This window comes from Vicugna pacos, chromosome 2, assembly GCF_048564905.1.
Source record: "Vicugna pacos chromosome 2, VicPac4, whole genome shotgun sequence".
Lineage (NCBI taxonomy): Eukaryota > Metazoa > Chordata > Mammalia > Artiodactyla > Camelidae > Vicugna > Vicugna pacos.
In genome coordinates, this window is record NC_132988.1 from 14,967,823 (window position 1) to 14,980,043 (window position 12,221).

The 12,221-nt window shown below is 39.4% G+C and overlaps 1 protein-coding gene across 7 annotated transcripts in view; it reads left to right on the forward strand.

The window, feature by feature from the left end:
• IQCM (IQ motif containing M) overlaps positions 1 to 12,221 on the forward strand; it is a 480,596-nt gene that overhangs the window by 66,835 nt on the left and 401,540 nt on the right. The window contains exon 1 of one of the 7 annotated variants that reach the window (XM_072975881.1): positions 7,230 to 7,283. The exons of 3 other annotated variants lie outside the window; for them this stretch is intronic. The gene's annotated coding sequence lies outside the window, so the exon portion shown is untranslated. Of the gene's footprint in view, positions 1 to 7,229; positions 7,284 to 7,634; positions 7,682 to 12,221 lie in introns of those variants that run through there. 3 more of the 7 variants (XM_072975864.1, XM_072975896.1, XM_072975875.1) reach the window with 3 other exon arrangements.

The following is a 12,221-nucleotide window of genomic DNA, read 5'->3' on the forward strand; positions in this document are numbered from 1 at the left end:
GCAGAAAAGGCAAACCAATAGTGATAAAAAAGAAAACAAATTAGTTGTTGAAAAGGGCCAGAGAGCAGGAGTAGGGGTTGACTGCAAAGGGGCACATGGGAACTTTGGAAGGTGGTGGAAATATTCTATATCATGATTACTGGGGTGGTGATATGACTGTGTGCGTTTGTCAAAATGTATCATATTGTTCAATTAAAAGTGTTGAATTTAGGTGTATATAAATAGGATCTCAATGAAACCGATACAAAAACTGTAAGTTCCATATTTAAAATAAATACTATACTATATGCCTAGAAAGGTGGGGGGAGAGGGGAGAAGCTATGGTCTAAGGTGTAAGTAAAATGAATGAACTAGGCAGTAGTTAGTTAATCAATCAAAGATCTTTGATGTGTTTAAAATTTTCTATTTTGTACATTCAAGCGTCCATGTGGCTTAGATAATGGCTTTAAAAAGAGATGCATATGTTTTTAGAAAGGAATTAAAATATTTTTAGAAAACTTGGAGTACCACAGTTTCCAGCTCCTGATTAATATTCTGCTTGCATGCTGGTTCACCTTTTGTTTTGCTATTGTAGTTGCATAATTCATGGTTAGGTTAGTGAGAATACTTTTAACCCCCGTGGAGGAATACTGAAGACCTGATTGTTTCTTTCCTACTGCTACTCTAATGTGCCTTTGGACAGTGAGGGGGCTGTTCAGTTGACAAGAAGCTGTACAAAAAAGAAAGCGCGCATGGCCACTTGATGACGAGTCCACTGTGATACTGACTTCACCTTCCACCTTGGATTTGAGAAGCCTTTTATGCAAAATGACTGGGAAGAGGACTGAAGAGTTTGATCTCAGATGATCTAGTTCTTGGGATTCATATGCTTTAAACCTATTTTGAAGCCAAAGATTTTGAGATTCTTAATCAGAATTGTGCTATGCTCCTTAAAATTTGTAAGACTCACCATGTATCATAATAAAGTCCCTCAGCTTTGTTTCAATGAACCCTACATTGTTTAATAAACTCACAGGATTATTGAAGGTACAATCTCAGCAGCATGATCAATCCAACTTAGAGATGTAAATTTTACGAGTAGCCTTAGCAGGCTGGTGAGGAGAAATCTTCATATATTTAGGAGCTGTATCATCTGTCTTGAGTTCCATTTTAGACATTTTGGGGACAAATCCAGATTAGAAGCTGAAAAGTTGAATAAGCAATTTATCTAATAATGAGATTAAGGGACCAGATATAGGCATTTTGCATTCCAGGTGGATAGCTTTTTAAGAGTCTCCCCAATAGGGTGACCCAGCAGTACCTGTAGTAAAGATGGAGAGGAAAGTTGTAGGAATGGAGGGACTGGGGAAAGAAGATTAGGTGGTGACTCGACGGTCCTCTCTAACTCCTGGTCTTACCCAGTGTGGGTGAGGAAAGCATAAATTGGCACCAAGACAATTGAAATGTAAATAAGGCAGCAAGGAATGTGTTAGTCCTTTGAGAGGTGAATGTAGGGTACTTAAAGAAGAAAAGTGTAGGTTCTGTTCTTATACTATCCTCCTTTACTTCAAAACAACACACATTGTCTTAGTGGCAGAAAGGTTAGTGTACCAAAAAAAGGACTGATAGAGGAAAAGTCAGAAAGATAGGCAGGGGCCAGACCTTACAGGACCTTTCAGGCCACGTAAAGAGTTTGGAATTTTTTCTGGGTTTGATGGGAAGCCAATCTTTGCAAAGCTCATGTTGGCCATTACCTGGAAGCCTGAACAAAAAGGGGTTTTATCTATTAAGAATGCTTTCAGCGGAAAACAGCAGAGAACTCTACAAACAGTGCCTAAAACAAGCCAGAGTTTTCTTTGTCTCACATAATCAGAACACTGAGAACAGGTTTTCCATCCTCTTTGGGTTCAGTGATATTGTCAAGAATCCAGGCATCTTCCACTTTCCTGTGCACCACCTTTAGCATGTGGTGTCTCTCGTGTTTCTCTTTTGGTCGCAATACAGCTATTTCACTTTTTTTCTCTCCCCTTGTGGAAGAGGACGTAATTAGGTTTTTATTTATTTATTTATTTTTAATGCAGGTGCTGCGGATTGAACCTAGGACCTTGCGCATGCTAGGTATGAACTCTACCACTGAGCTATACCCTCCCCCCTCAGCTGTTTCACTTTTGATATCACGATCACATTCCTGGAAGGAAGTAGAAGGAGAGCAAAGTGTGGCTATTGGTCTGTTGTTTCTGAAAAGCTCTTTTGGAAGCTCTCTGCTCAAGATTATGATTATTTCTCTTTGGCCAGAACAGGGTCAAATGGCTATCTTTAGCTGCAAGGGGGAGCTCAGCAGGTGTAGATTGAGCTTCTTACTCTGTATTCCTGAATAAAATCAGGGGTCCATTAGTAAGAAAGAAGGGCAGACTGGATATTGTATAGATGGCCAGCAGTGTCGACCACAGGGGGAAAGATTGGAAACATGTTACATGGGGGTCATGTTACAGGCTATTTCAGGAATGATGGTGAGAGATGACGGATCTTGGACTAGGGTGACAGAGACAGTGGTAGTGAAAAGTGGTCAGCTTTATATGAAAAAAAAGAGCCAACCAACCTTGCTAATGGATTTCATGTGAGACGTTAGAGGGAGTGAGTAGTCAAGACTTCCACACATATTCCATATACCCTGTTAAACAAATGGAAAGTGATATTTACTGAGAGAGTGAAGACTGGGGAGGAGAAATGTGGGAGGGAAAAAAAATCTAGAATTCTCTCTAACATAGGCAGAGATGTCACCATTGCTAATGTCAGAGTTAGAAATCTTTCACTGACTATTTAGCAGATCTGTTGTGGCAGATACTTAGAGAGGAGACTGGTGATGGGCATAATTATTGAACTTTTCAAGCTCCCTGATGCATCACCCCATACAAAGCAGCAGCCAGCTGCAGCAAAGAGGTCCGTCTTTGATACTCTGGGGACCTTGAGTCAAATGAATTCTGTGCTTCTGAAGACACAGAACAAACAAGAATATGAGGAGGGACTATGCATGGGCACTGTGGCTCTGGGAATGGACTTAGAGGAGTGAGTAATTAAAATGTGAGGTAGTGGAAAGAAACGCTGATGTAATCCTGTTGGATGCTGCTTCCATCTTGTTATTACGGCACCATATTGCCCTTAGGATTATTCATACATAATCTTGAATCGAGTCCCAACTTCTTGGCCTGCTTTTCAAAATCCTCCAGGAGATGCTCCCCCCCCAAGCATATTTCTCACTTGGTGCCTGTTTTAGTGCCTGTGAGTTGTTTCTCTTGTCTCTCTCTGTTCTCCGACTCCTAGAGATGTATTTGTCAGTGGGACCCAAGGCTGTTCCACATACTATACAGACTTGATGTGGCCAGTAGGTGTCTCATCAGGTTGGGGTTTAAGATTAAACCTTCTTGAGTGTATCGAATCACCATGATGCACACTTTGAATAGCTTACAACTTTATTTGTCAATTATACATTAATAAGGCTGAAATTAAAAAAAAAAAAGAACTGTCTTGTTGACTAGCAGACCTCAAGATCTGGGGTACCTAGACAAGCCCTTTAAACTTCCTTAATGACCCTTGAGTCATGGCACTGCACCTTGGACTGGGCTTCGAACTTGACCCCACACCTTACACCAGCCAGTTGTTTTGCATATCATTGTTTCCTTTGAGGACTAGGAATGTTGCTCTGATCTCCAGTCTACATATCTCTTTCCACTCTTGTTACCTTGGGAGAGTTGAACTATGCCTCCTTTAGTCTTAGTTACAGACTTTAAAATTTTCTCCTGTTGTAAATGAATGGGTCTCCCAGAACCACACACAATTCCCACTGACTCTCATGTAAGTAGCAGAGGCTTTTGTCACTATGACCTGCCTATGGATTAATTATAGTTCTGAAGTCTGCCTGAACAATATGTAAGTCTGTTTTGCTCTTGCACTCTGTTACAAACTCCAGAGTTTGTAATATCTCTCCTCGTCAACCTGCTGGTTTAGTGTTGCTGTTCCAACCTGTCTGATCTTCTCACCTGATATGCCATTCTCTCCTTGGTCATTTTTTTTCACTTGCTATTCACCTGATTTGGAAAGGGGGTCCTTTTTCTTTCTATACTCTAGAACCTACATATTTGACAAGGTCCAGGTCAAGATTCAGTTTTTTTTTAAATGGCTTAAAGGAGGGTACAGTGAGAAAGATCATATTAGCAAACATTCCTTGTCCTGCCTTCTATTAAATGCTTACAAATATAGATTCTACTGATGTCAGATTTCATAACTGCATACAGTAAGACAAATTAAATCCTATCACATCTTTCTAAACATAGAAAAATGGAAATTACATAATTAGATTCTCTACTTGTTCAAAGAATCAGTCAGTACCAGTGAGCTAGAGTAATATTGGAGACTAAACAGAAAAATAATCATGTTCAAGCCTGATGTGAAATTATAAATATAAAATGTATTTGCAATATCAACCAGCAAATGCTTTGAAAGATCATTTGGAGGAATGACAAGAAATACAAGTCTTTTAGCATGGTTGTGTTAAGTCCTATTCATTAAAATGCAGCTGTGGTTGTTTGGATCAATTCAGAGGCAGGAAACTTAGACCTTTTTGAATTACTTATGACTTAGCTTTGTATTTGCTGCAAATGATCCAGTCATAATGTTAACATGTTTAATTTAAATATATTTGGTGTCTCTGAAAAGCAGTAATATATTTTTTTGAGTATGTGAGTGATCAGAGCTCAAAGAGCTATGGCATGATATTTTCTGAGTTATAGTTTAAAATAAACATGATCTTTCCTTTTTATGTACAAGACATTCAACCTCACATAACTGCACATGAATCAGGGATGTATATAATCCGGAATTAGTAAATATGTTCATATATTCATGCTTCTTTCATGGTTCTCTTCAAAATAAGCTACACTAGAATTCTAAAATCAATTTTTGACATCATACCATTGTTTTAACTTGATAATTCAGATTGATTGGCACAAATGACAAAACAATCCCACACTCTAGTGATATGCAAGGAGTAATCCTACATTTAGTAATTAATAGTATCTTTCCTTGATACTATTCTCCTTAAGTAAACTGAAAGAGTTACAAAATGAAATCTGGGATCTAGAAAATGTGCCTACCTGGAGGAGTGAAAAAGATCTCAGATCTACAGAAGATGTGATGGACATTTTGCTCTGAGTGCATCAAATTACTGTGAGGGTGTAAGAATTGTTTCTGTAATCAACATGGCAGCCAAAGTTGTAAACATAAATGTAACTGCAAACACTCTCATGCATACCCAGTCTACTGGCGGATACATTTGTTCACAGTGTCATGTGACTATACCTCATTAGACAGAATTTAAACCCATGGTTCTCAAACTGTGTGCTGAGGCACCCTGAAGCACTGGAATGAACTCACAAGGAAACTGAAGGATATTTACAATATTCAAGGAAACATGATACTTCGTCATCTGTCAGAAATGGCACAGATTATTAGCTTGAGGTTTTATAGTTTCAATATGAGGCAGTGCTACATTCCTTTTGGTAATGCCATATCTTTGCAAAGCTTTAGTGGTTCCTTTGAGAAAAGATATAATAAGTAAAAATCTGTATGGAATAGGGAAAGAAGGTGGTGTGCAATCTGATTCCAAGATTGGAGAATCTTGTGTGCCCCAAAGCTCACACATCCCAAAAATAATTGTTGCTATTTAAGAATAAAATAAACCTGTCTTCTTTGTATTAGTGTTTATAATTTTTTCAAAGGCTACCATCTTGGTATATAAATATCTATTAAATTGATTAGACATAACTACTTAATAAACAAATAATTATTTCTTTTTCTTCAACTAAAATTGCTGTAAAAAGATTACTGTTATACTCAGGGTGTTGTGAACTGTGAAAATTTGGATTATGCATTTATTTTCATAGTAAAAGCAAAAGTCATTTTGTGTGAAATTGAAATTTTAAATACTGTAAATATTTCATGAAAAATGCTCTTTGTGAATGAAAAGAAATTTTTGTTATATATCACCTTTTCCTTACAGTTCGGGAATGTTCTCAAAACTGGCAATATGTAACCATTGTGGCAAAGAGAATGTGGAGTAAATTCAGTCTTTTCTATTTCCTTCCCTACCCAAGTAGGCACCTAACATTTAGGGAAACTTAGCAGATCCCAGCCCTAAGCCCTGAAGGGCTAATACTTAATCAGGTTCTGGCACTGAGTTTATTGATGTGGCAATAGTGGGGCAATGGTAATGGTTGGGGGAGGGTGGCAGGGAGTGGTGAGGAAAGTGAAGATAAGGCTCCTCATGGAGATAAGGTTCAGAGTCTCACAAGAGGAAAGACTGGAGAGTGAGAGCCGTAAACTAATGGCCCAGGGTTTCCCAACTGCCTGGGCCATGGTGTTTTCTTCTGCTGAAGGTCCTGACTGCCACCAAACCTACAAAGCATATTTTCCACTTTGCTGCACAGCCTCCTTCCCCTACTCCAACTCCCCAACATCGATGGTCTGACTCCATTATTTTCTGACACATTTTTTTCTCACTTCTGTTTTAACCTTAGATAGATAACAGATAGTATATAGGTCATGGTGGCCCCCAGAAGTCTGACAAACAAATATGTATATATAGCCTTTTAATATGCAAATCTAATTCTGTATTCTCAACTTTTTAAAACTCATTTTTAGGAGATAGCATCCTTCGGAAAGCCCCAGCTAAGACTGACACTCACCTAGGAAAGGTTAGTGTTGTATGTAACTGGTTATCGTGGAGTCAGGATACAGCGGTTGTGCAGGTGTAAGTACATAGCAGGTCGGGTGTTTGAGGTAGGATTGAGAATATGCCCTGAAAAGTTGAAACTTTGTGTCCTTAGAGCAATGAGAAAGGGTGTCTGGCTTCTCCTGGGCTCCAACTCCTGGATCACGGAGGAGTCGGTGAGGCAGAGAACAGAGCATCACAGAACTGGAAACCACCAGTCTGCTCCTGCAATAGTTTCTTTGGTCATCACTTTATGCGTGACCCCCAAGTGGTGCCCGTGGGAGTTCAGAGCAGGGAAGGTGCCCGCCAGTGCGTAGCCAAAAGAGGGAACCCAGAAGGGAAGTTCTGACATTGAGGTGACATCTAGATCTGTGCTATTTCCAACAGTTATCAACTTCTTCGCATCCATTTTCTAGTAGTCCTGGGGCATCAGATTAAGAGGCCGCAGGCTTACAAAGACTTTGGAGCAGGGCGGGCTACATCTGAAGTCTGCGGAGACCTCTGTCCATCATCTTGGTGAACTACAGCTACATCCGAGGTTTGGAAATGGCCACTGTTTTTATCTGTAGCTATGTCCCTCTTGAAAAGCAGCGGAGGGCCTCTATGCCTTTGAGAAGCACTCTTTATATCCTGAGGACACTCTCCGTTTGCAGGAGCTTTCTAAAGTCTGGAAGCCTCAGCCGTGGGTGGAGGGCTAAGGCCTGGTGAACTCTGATCAAGTCGTCGCTCTGTCGCCGCCCCTGGGGAAGCGACCTAGGGAGCTGAGGGGCTGAGGGGCTGAGGAGCTGAGGGGGAGGGCGGGGCCTGCTGGGGGCGGGGCTGGGTGGGAGAGGGTGGAACCGGTGCTGGGGGCGGGGCTTGTTCTGACCGGAAGGTGAAGGCGCCGAGGCTGAGGAAGAGGCAAAACCGCTGTGGAGACCCGAGGGCGGGAGACCGGTGAGCGGCGGGCGTGCGGTTGAGTCAGAGGAGGGTTAGGGGGTGGTTTGGGAGCTTTCCTTTGGTTTTTAATACTGAGACTTCGTAGAGTGTACATTCTTCTCAGGCATTGTTTATGTGGGAAAAATTTCTATTTACATTTCCCATACTGCATACATTATATAAAACCGGATGTGTAGAAAAAGTCTGAGGTTATTCCAAAATGAGAGAAAGCCAGAATTGCGAGCGGACATCTTGAAAAGCCGAGATGTTTGGCGTCTTGGATGACGGGCCTCGCGGCCTGGTGCTCAGAGCGGCGACCTGCCCCGCAGTCGTGCGCTGGTTCCGAACGCATTTTGTTTTCCACAGTACTTTTTGTGTTGAGGTCTTGTTTTGCCTAAAACCGTCCAATGAGAAAGTGCTGAAGAAAACAGTGAAATAGCAGAACAACCAAGAAGAGCAACTAATGGAAAAGATGTTACTTCATACAAAGAAACTTTTCAAAAATAAACATTAATGATTAGTGATCAGAAAGAGATGTTTTGAACATCTAAATCCTAGAGTGATGCTTTGATAATTATAAATAGACACAGTTTTACAGCTTTAGGGTTGGTTGGTTTGTTTGTTTTAAGGAAGGTGACAGTATTGTGCTCAAAGCTCCAGCTAGGACGGGTGCACACACGTAATGGGTTATCGTGGAGTCAGGGAGTCAGGACACAGTGGTTGTATACATGTGTGTAAGTAGCCAGTGGGATGTGTGAGGTGGGACACACCCTTAAAGAATTTTCTTTTTTTAAAATAGTGCAGTATGGTGAGCATTTGTGCATACAACATTCAGTTTTTAGGAATGAATTACTAATGTTAAATAGGAGGTGCTTTTACTAATTTAATTAATGTTTAACTACAGAGAGATTAATTAATTTTCCAAGGTCACACAGCCAGTTAATGGCAGAGTCAGGATTTGAACCCAAGAAGCCTAGCCCCAGTGTTTATGCTCTTAACCACAACTCTGTATAGTCTCTCCAGAACACTTTAAAAAAGGTCTTATTTTAAATCCCTGAAAGAGACACCAACCATGACAGTGGCTTTCAGTTGCAAGAACCCAGTATTTGAAGAAGAAAAGCTGTTTTCCCTTTCATCCCTGTAGGATGTGCTTGTTTTCTCTTTCCTCACCAGTCCAGGTCCTCTCATCCCCTTTCAAATCAAAACCCTTTAGGGGAAGAACTTCCAAAAAAGCTTTGGACATGTGTAAGCAGAGGGGACTTGGGCTCTGCTTCTTGATGATTATCAGCTTGTTTATTGTCTTTTTTTTCCCCCCTCGCAGGGCAACAGATCCTTAAAAACAGTAAAGATCTAGGTAGTCAATATTTTAGGCTTTGCAGGCCATATGGTCTCTGTGACAAGGACTCCACTTTGCTGCCGAAGGCTGAAAACAGCCCTAGACAATACATAAATGAATGGGGCATGGCTGTCTTCCAAGAAAACCATCTATAAAAACAGGTGGCTAGCTGGATTTGGCTTGTGGGCCAGACTGTAGTTTGCAACCCCTCGTCTAGATCTTTGAGTAATTTCTATATCATTTTTCTGAATAATAGTCAATGCACATGAAGTGCATGCTCTGTGTCAGGCACTGGGCAAACACATTAACATGTGGACTCATTTGATACTGATACTAACTCTATGGAGTAAATATGTTTAAAATTCTGTTTTACTGATAAGGAAATCAAAACATACAGAGATTAAGTTACAGATCTCATAGGCAGAGCTGAAACTTCAGAGACTTTGCTCTTAAATACTCCATTTTATTGATAGTTTGAAACAAGGTTACTTGTCTTGCAAGTCTGCCCGTATTGTTTTATTTTGGTTTCACTACTAATTTTGGTACCTTTTCAGTTGTCCATATTGCCTTTTGAGTTCTAGTCTTCAGTTTCTGCCTATGGACTTGACATTTCTATCCTACATCTTTAAATTTAAATAAAAATCCTGATTGCCCGTTTTGCATCTGATGCTTAGCATGCAGTCATTAATATTTATGTAAGGCTTACAAAACCCTGTTTGTTTATGGCTGTGAACATAAAAGATTTCATGACTTTCAAGAACACTTAAGAGCAATATCCAAGTATTTGGGGATAAGTGCTTTTGGAACCACTCGACAGAACTGTAGTGGGAGATGCAGAGACAAGATCATTTCTCCTTGCAAAAAGAACTGAAGACAAAAGACCATCCTGGGAACTTGAGGTTTTCTCTTTTTTTCTTTTCAAGTATGCACGTGCCAGCTGAGAAAGTTGGAACAGATCGAATAGAAGGATGTAATTCCAGGGGCATGACTGACATCCTTTGTGAGAATCTTTGGTCTTTCATCAAAACATAGTGGCACTGATGAATCTTACAGTCACAATGATACCATCTAGTAAGGATTAGAAATTACCAGGAAATAATTTTTAATGTAGTAAGATAAATATTCTTTTGAATTAGTATTTTAACTTGATCAAAATTTTGTAGTACAATATAAAATGTATCTAAAAGGAGTAGTCATTTAATTTAAAGAATTTGCAGAGTCCTCATGTAGAATGTTAGAATAAAACTGATTTCATGGTAGCATTTTTTTTCTAACTGCAGAAAAGTTTGAAAGTCTTAAGAAATACTATAAACCTTCTTATTTTTGTGCCATTCTTAGTTGTAGCCTTCAAGTGATATCTCTGTTTTCCAGTAAAAACAAACAGAAACCGAAAGCCCAGAATATAGAACCCTGCTTAAGGCTCTGTGTGAGATCAATACAGAGGTGTTGATTTAACCGAGATCTCTTGAATGTTTTTTTGGCTGTTTAAGCTAGTGTGTTAAACAAATAGAGAAAAATAAGTCATTTTAGGCAGAAGTTTCTGGCATTTTTTTCTCTTGTTAATTTTTTTTATTCAATTAGAAAAAAGATGAACGTTATAGAAATTTGTTGAACATTATAACCATTTTGACTTTTAAATTTATACTGAGATTATAGTATGCTATTTCTTACAGACTAAATATTTTTCACTGCAGAAATTGACATTAGCTAAAGGAGTTACTTTTGCCCACTTGTCATTAGATCACTAAAATGAATATAATTCTTGTGAACATCAAAATAAAGAAGCAGAATATTAGGGATAAAAGGGGCTTTAGAGATTATCTAGTGCTGAGTTTCTCAGCCTCAGCACTATTGGCATTTTTGATTGGATAAATCTTTGTGAGAGTGTGGTGGGCAGTCCTGTGCATCATAGGATGTTTACCAGTATCCACTAAATGCCAGTAGTCTATCCATGTCACCCATCTCCCTGCACCCCTCCTCTGGGTCCCAGCTGTGACAATCAAAATTCCTTAATATTGCCAAATGCTACCTGAGGGGCAAAATCACCTTCAGTTGAGAACCAGTGATCTAGTACAACTCCTCCATTGTAAAATAATGTTAATGCTTTACCCATATTTTCTGAATTTTTCTTTTTTACCTAGTCAGCATCATAGGTAGGTGTAGAATATCAGAGACAATGGAAAACATAGAATACAGTTATTGATATAATTTCAGGCCTGACCTTAAATAGAATTGACAGACACAAAGTTTTTATTTAGTAAGCTTCTTACTTTTATGATCCTTTTTATTATGTTCGGTTCTTTTTCTAGGGCTTTCAGATTGTGCTGTAACCAGTGCTATACAAAGTCACTAAACATATGTTTAATTCAGCTAACTTTTTTTTTATTTTGGCGGCAAGACTTTCTCAATGAAGGAAGCAGTGTGTTGATTTACTTTCTAGCGCAAGTTCCTATCTTCCCATTCTCCTATAACAAAGAGATCACAGACAATTAGCAATTTGTGTTCCCTCTTTTGGTACCCTTTATACAGATGATCAGGGCCTCTGAGAGGGTTCCCTATCCAGGCCTCCATTTCTTACCTTGGGGCTCTCTTCTCTGCTTGGGTTATTCACAAAGCAAACCACATTATTAACTTCACTAAATTCATTACATGAAAATAATTCTTTATCAAGTCTCTTAAAATTTGTATTTACATCTTTACAAGAATGTCCTAGTAAGGGAGGTGTTTTGAGACAGATAAGTCTTGGTGGCAATACTAATTCTATCAGACATGGACAAATTCTATATGTATTTATGAGGCAAAGAGAGAAGATGAGAAGGAGGTAGGCAGGCAAAAGTGGTGAGAGTACTTCTGGCAAGAGTGTTTAGGCAGAGAAAAGTGGGTGTGCAGGCTCCAAGGCAAGAGGACCATGGTGCCTTCCAGAATGGGAAGAGGTTTACTGAAGCTGAGGCTAGAGTTCAAGGGGAACATGAGGCTTTGGAAGAGTAAGCAGAAGACAGATGGTACAGGTCTTGTGAGCCGAATTATGTAGTTATGACTTCATTGCAAGGACATTGGAAAGCCAGGGGTGATTTAATAGAGATTTACTAGAGAATATCTACCAAGAAGCTATTTCCATGATCCAAGAGTTTCTGGTCTTTTTGTTACCTTGATCATAGAATTGGTCTTAAAAGTAACCTGATAGAGAAGAAATAAATCATAATTATAAGAATACTGAGGAAA